Source organism: Chrysochloris asiatica, unplaced genomic scaffold, assembly GCF_000296735.1.
Source record: "Chrysochloris asiatica unplaced genomic scaffold, ChrAsi1.0 scaffold00072, whole genome shotgun sequence".
Classification (NCBI taxonomy): domain Eukaryota; kingdom Metazoa; phylum Chordata; class Mammalia; order Afrosoricida; family Chrysochloridae; genus Chrysochloris; species Chrysochloris asiatica.
Genome location: NW_006408590.1, coordinates 7,221,582 through 7,227,916, shown reverse-complemented (window position 1 = coordinate 7,227,916; position 6,335 = coordinate 7,221,582). Strand labels below are relative to the sequence as shown.

The following is a 6,335-nucleotide window of genomic DNA, read 5'->3' as shown; positions in this document are numbered from 1 at the left end:
ACTCAAAGGAGCAAACCTGGAACCCGCGTGTCTGGTGGGGTGGCGAGAGCGCACTCAGCAGGACTACTTCCTTAGGGGTCCATCTATCTACCCTCTAAAAGAGGGCCGGGCAGGCGGGGTTCAGCTGAGCCGGGCAGCCCCAGGCTTGGGCTAGAAGAGCCTGGTGGAGACCGAACCGTCAGACCGGCATGGGGAGGGCGAGTCCCAGGCCGGGTGGAACACTCGCCGGCGCCGAGCGGAGCCCAACTCTGGCCTCCGTGACGTCACGTGGGCTGGGCAGCCAATGAGGGCGGCGCTGGCTTGGATATTAAGGAAAGTTAGCGCTGCCGGATCACCCTCTTTTCTTATCATTGACATTTAAACTCTGGGGCAGGTCCTCGCGTACATCGCGGCTGTCAGATCTGCCACTTGTGCTGCCGAACGGCGGTGAGAAGTGTGGGAACCCGCGCCGCCAGGCTCACCTGCCTCCCCGCCCTCCGCTCCCAGGTAACCGCCCAGGCTCCCGGCCGGGCCAAGCTCCCGGCCAGCGGCGCTTCTAGGCTCTCCGCGACAGGCGCCCCCAAGTCGGAGCCCTCCCCAAGTGGTCTTAGGGGCGCGGTTTCGGGTTTTTAAAGGAGGAATGCAAAAATTGAGGGGAGTTACTGAGGGCTGGGATTGGGGTGGGGGGCGGGGGAGGCTGTCTTGTCTACTTCGAGAGCGTTGTCCTGCAAAGGTGGCAAAATTTTCTTGTCTCCAGCGTAGACTTTCATTTGGAACCTTAGCTGGGGGTGGGACGAGGATCTGCAGTTACCGTCTGCGGAAGCCTTTCGAGATTCTGAGAAATGCGGGAAATGGATTCAGTCTGCACCCAGCTCTCCTCCGCATGGCAATTCACGACGAGCACGCGTGGAGTGGTCCCCACCGCGCCTGACGCTCGTGGAAACGCCCCACCGCAGGTCGAGCTACGTGCTGCAAAAGTTTCCCGCGGTTACAAAGTATAGATGATTGTACAGCAACAAAGTCGTAGCGATGGCCTTCTTTTCTCAGAAAGGAGCGGAGGACGAAAGAATGCGGCTAGCAGAGCTGGGCAGCGCGCAAAGCCCCCAGCGTGTGATTTGAGCTTCACTTCGGAAGACCTAATAATTAGCGATTCTCACTGAGCTAGTAGAACGCGGGCTCGGGTTACAGCGGGCGCTGAGCCGGCTGCCTCGGCGGGAAGCTCGTGGGCGCCTAGGTAGCCGGGCTGTTGAGCTCCGAAGAGGGCAGCGCTGGGTCACCCTCCCACCCCTGATGGCCAGAATCGGGTGCTGGAATTTCCCCAAAGTAGGTCAGGGAAGAGATGATCTCAAACTTAGACTAACTCGTGGGTCCGCGGGAGATAAAGTCCTGGGAATTCAGCTTTAAGTGATGGAAACGGCCAGGAGGGCTTACTTAGACTGGCAAGGGACACCCTCCCACCCACCCAACATGTTGGTGCGGCCTCTAGGCCAGGCCTGGCCTCGCCCCCTCCTACTCCAACCAGCGCTCTGACTCCCCCTCTCCAGAGCTTCTGGAGACACTTCCAGGGGACATTTGGATGCCAGGCACCTATGACACGTGCTTGAAACCCCCGTCCAGCAGCACCACGCGGTTGGACGCCCCCTGCCCACCTCGCCCATGAAGAGGTAAATGAGCGAAGTGACTGCCCGGCGCGCTCGCGCCTTACCTGGGCCCGTGTCCTCTCCTCTTCAGGCTCTTTCCCCGGCGGAGCTGGGATCCATGCAGGTTGCCTGATTCGCAATGGGAAGTGGACCTTCTCCTCCAGTCATAAATCAAACCCATCCATCCCCGGGCCTCCTCCCTCATTAGAGATGTTTATTGGAGATTGTGTTTATTCGGCTGTCATGGAGAGAAAACGCGGTGACATAATTACCTCTGACCAGAGTCCTCGCCTGGCGCGCCCATGGCGAGCTGGGGACCTCCTCTGTAGCCTTCTCACTCTCGAATCCTCGGTGATCAGAACGAAGATGTAGTTGGCATGTCTTTTTTCTGTTTTTCCCCCAGACCCTCTCACATAATTTGGATTATTGAATGAGTTACTATTAAGATTTTCCCAGGACCTGGACATTTATTGATTTATTTAAGAATTTGAAAGGAAAACCAAAGGGAACCAAACGCCCCTCCCGGGCAGAAAGAAGGGGGCAGCGCGGGAGAGAGCGAAAGGAGAGTCCTTGCAGCGTAAAACTTTCCCGCAGGTCCCACAGCGGTGCGAGGGGGCTAGACACCTCCCTGCGCTGGAGCCTGAACCCAGGAGGGGTCGGGGAGAGAAAAGGAAGGCTCTCCAGGATAGGAAGATGCTGATAGTGGTGGCGTTATTTATTTATTTTTTTCATTCTGTTATCCCTGAAGGTATTGGAGGCTTCAGGGCCCCAGGCTGAGGATTCTTAGGGGAGCCCATTCGCAGTTCTTCCCCCGCCCCTTGCACCCAACCCCACCCCACCTCATCCCACCACCATGCTAGCGAGGTTTGGGGTTTGTAAGTCACCATCTGTGAGGCAGCGTTGAGATGTGATGAAAAGCGCCGAACTGTTCTCTAATTGAAAATACTTTTTTTTTTTTTTTTGAGACTGCGCAGACAAATATCTGGGATCCCGGCTTTTGATCCCTCACTGCCGCCTCTGTTCTCCAGTCGCTAATAAAATTCGTATTGAGCCCCTTAGTGCCTTGATTAACAGGCAGATTAACTCTTGCTAGGGTTAGGAACAGCTTGTCCCAATCAATGCCATTTAAAAAGCCCGTCAGGATGCGCTTAGCTCTGGTTCCCTGGCTGCTCGAGCGAGCCAGCCGTGACATTTACTACCCCCGCCCAGTCTCAAAGCCCCCAGTCCCCGCCTGCGTGCTCCAGTTCAACTCTAGGACAGATACCAGGACTCGGTCCCTATTCTTAGGAACAGGCAGCTGTTTAGAGGACAGGGGACCTGGGGGGGAGAAGGGATTGCTCTTGGCTTGCTTTTCCTTTGAAGCTGAAATCTTGTTTCGGAGGTTGAAGGGTTAGACAGAAAAAGAGGAAAACAAACTTTCCTAGAAACCCTATTTGAAAAATCAGAGTTACACTGATTGCAAGAGACCTATACTATATATCGGTTCCTTTGAAGACAACAATATGTAGGGACCAGAAGGCAAAGACTAGTGAGTTAGACTCACCAGAGTTGGAGGAATTTTTACTGGGAGACAAGGCTAGACAATGGTTTTTAAAGCATTTTTCCTGCTATTTAGAGAGAGAGAGAGGCTTGCTAGCCGGTAGGAATAGAAGAGGATCGAACCTCGAGGTCCCTGGTTCACTCGCCTTTTGGCAGAAGGCGAGAAAGAGCGAGGGCTCCACCGCTTCCAAGTCCAGTAGTCACAGCCTGGAGGCGCCGCCCGCCGGCTTCTCGGCTCCTGCTTCCCCGAGCTCCGGGTTCCGCCAGACTGTGGGGTGAACCAGAGCCGGCAGGTTGCTGAAGAAAGGAGAGGAAGGAGAAAGGCTCCCAGAGACAGGGAGGCACCCTGGACTGGGCGGCAAGGGTGGGGGCCTTTGCTTTTTGCTCTCGTTTGATCCTCTCGTCAGCTCCCGCAGTCTAGTGAACCCACCTTCCCAGGGCCTACAAAGACCAAGCTGTTTGGGGCTCGGCACAGTGACGCAGGTGTCTTGTGTAGTCCTTGCTTCTTCCAAGAAATGCCGTCTCCACCCTTCTCAGCGCTCCAGCACGGCTCTTCTGCTGGGTGAGGAAAAGCAGGACTCTAGGTTGTGAAGCCCTGGGCCAAGGCGCCTTCCCCGAAAAGAGGCACGTCTGTGCCTCGGAAACCACCGCCCTCAGAGCGGAGGTGGAGGGTGCGCAGGCGAATGCTTGGGGCCGGTGGGGTGAGATGCTCCCACACCTCTCACTTACGCACTAACCCTTGGCCTGAGGCTCCGGACGTTCTCGGTAGCGCAGCGACTCGCTGGGCACAGACAGCCTCCCCCTGCCAGGCGAGACGACCCCGCCAGCCTCTGCGGAAACATGCTGGCCTACAAGGCCAAAGAGGTGCCCTTCTTGGGCGTCGTGGGGTGAGGGAACTGGGGAGAGGCGGGAAAAGTGGAGAGCAAACACCCGGTGTCTTGGAGAGCAGCAAGGGGGCTGGTGTGGTTTGGAGGGCGCAGTTAAAATGGCGACCCGGGAGTTGTCTGAATTTTGCGCTCACCTTAGGCCCTGAGGCGCCACGCCAGGACCCCAGTCCCCCACCTGGCAGTGTAGCCCCCAACGCAAGTACTTGTATGGAGCTAGGCACCCCACGAGGTAGAATGGCATCTCCGTGCTCCTTAAGGCCAGTTTAGAGACCGTAAAGCAATCTTTCACTCTCCATCCTCGTCTCCTTAAACTTTGAAAACTCTGCCTCCCTCCAGAACTGAGTCCCCCCACCCCTCCAAATATTGACACATTGGAAGCAGCCAAGCCTTTTTTGGTTTCTTATTTGTGCAGAGGGGTTTCCAAGAGTCCCTCCCCAGGCCTCCGCCCCCAGTCAATGACGTCAGTGGCATTCACTTCTTACTCCTCGCTTCTCACCCCTTATGATTTTTTTTGTTGTTGTTGTTAAAACTTTTATGTGAAGTGAGGTGGGGGTTGAAGGTGAGAGAAGGAGCCGATTCAAAGAGCCCGTGCCCTGGGGGGAAATAGCAGCAAGATTACGGCTGCTTCTTTCTGAGGCAAAGCTTAAGAAGGTGCTAATCCACTCGGTCGCTAATTGAGAGGTTGTAAAAATGATATTCTCCTCCAGTTCGGACAGAGTCACTGGTCCTCCCCTCACCCCCCACCCCTCCAGCCCAGTGGACTTGAGTTCAAACGTCTTTAATGCTTGCTAAAGAAGTAAAAAAGGAGAGAAAACGCAAACGATCGCTGGTCTGCCACCCAGGCCCACTGATCCACTTCCCAGGATCCTCCGAAAGTCGCGGTCCTACGAATTGCCGCCCAGGAGGCTGCGAACCCTGCCTCCCAGAGCCGGCTCCTAGGCTCCTGGCCTAGGGTTCCTCCGGGCGGTGAGTGCTCCTGGGCTACAAGAAGGAGCCGAGCCCATCGGCCGCTGGTCGGGGGCCCCAACCGCCCCTTCCACCCGAGGTGGTGTCCGGGTCGTGAGGTTTGGGTCCTGGCTCTCTCTAGAGAGATCTGCGCTCCTCCGGTGCTCTGCGGGTCTTCTAGGTTCCAGCAGTGCAGGGTCTCGGGTGGGACGAGGGTGTACGGCCCACACCAGGCCGGCAGCGTCCTCGCCGAGCGAGCTCCGAGGGCCAGCGGCGGAGAGGCCTGGCTGCGCCGAGACCAGGGCGCGCAGGCTGAAGGCTGAGCGCTGACTTTCAGCACTTTCCCCACGTGTCAAGAGGAGTCAAGTGTAAGCGGCGGTGGCTTTATTACGGCCTCTCGGCCTCAACTCCTGTACCCCGTTCCCCTTCCCTGGAACCTGGGGAGTGTTTGCCCAGGCCTTCCCCCTCTGGGCACCAGGCCCGCAGGCTCGGAACGATCTCTCTGTGGACAGAGCAGTTTGAGGCGGCCGCTCCCTCCCCTGTCACCTTAACTACAGGCGCCGAGGGGCGCCTTTGGAGTGTACTGAGGTGTGTCCTAATCGTCCGGCATTCAACAAATGGACTTCTGGTGTGTGGTCAGAAGAGAAAAGCCATTTACTTACTTTCCTCCATGGTTTTCTGGCAACAGCTGAAGGGGAGCTGCCTCTGTGGACTAAGCCGACCCAGGAGAGGGAGTTGCAGTGAGGAGAGGCAGGAACCACACACAGATAACCAGTCGCACACTTTGACACACTGGCATCGCTGGAGAGGACACACACACAAACACACAGAGACTCTCTCCCAGGCCCGGTCATACCGCCACCTCCCTCTGCCTCCAATGCTCCCCTGGCCCTCTTGCTGCCTTCACCCCCCTTGCTTTCCCCTCCTCTCCGACGTCTGGAAAAGCAGCAGCTCTTAGTCAACAAATGGCACGTGGGAGAAGTTGGTGAGTGTTTGGTGAGGACTCTTCAGGGCTTTTCATAAGAACCCTCTGTACACAAAGTAAGTGGCGTGTTTACTCGGGCCTCTCCAGCCAGGGCTGGGCCTCCGCTCTGTTGCGCACCGCGGCTTCCCAATGGAGAAAGGAGAGAAAGAAAGGGCCGAGGGAACGCGTGAAAGAATGGGCAGGCCTGCAAGGCCAGGCTAGGAGAGGCAGCTGGGCCTCACCATGTTCCGGGGCCCGGCGGACTCCTCTTGGCCTTAGTGGCGGCCTTCGAGGACTCAGTTTTACCCCCGCCCCTCTCCTCTTCTTCCCAGAGGCCAGGTGAGCCAGAGCTCGGCTTCCTGCGACCCAGACCGGGATGGC

General features: G+C 57.2%; 1 protein-coding gene across 2 annotated transcripts in view; it reads left to right on the top strand.

Moving 5' to 3' along the window:
* Positions 1-394: 394 nt before the first annotated feature.
* PAX6 (paired box 6) overlaps positions 395-6,335 on the top strand; it is a 28,575-nt gene continuing 22,634 nt past the window's right edge. Inside the window, exon 1 of one of the 2 annotated variants that reach the window (XM_006864861.1) lies at positions 395-486. The gene's annotated coding sequence lies outside the window, so the exon portion shown is untranslated. Of the gene's footprint in view, positions 487-5,940; positions 6,032-6,335 lie in introns of those variants that run through there. The other variant, XM_006864863.1, reaches the window with a different exon arrangement.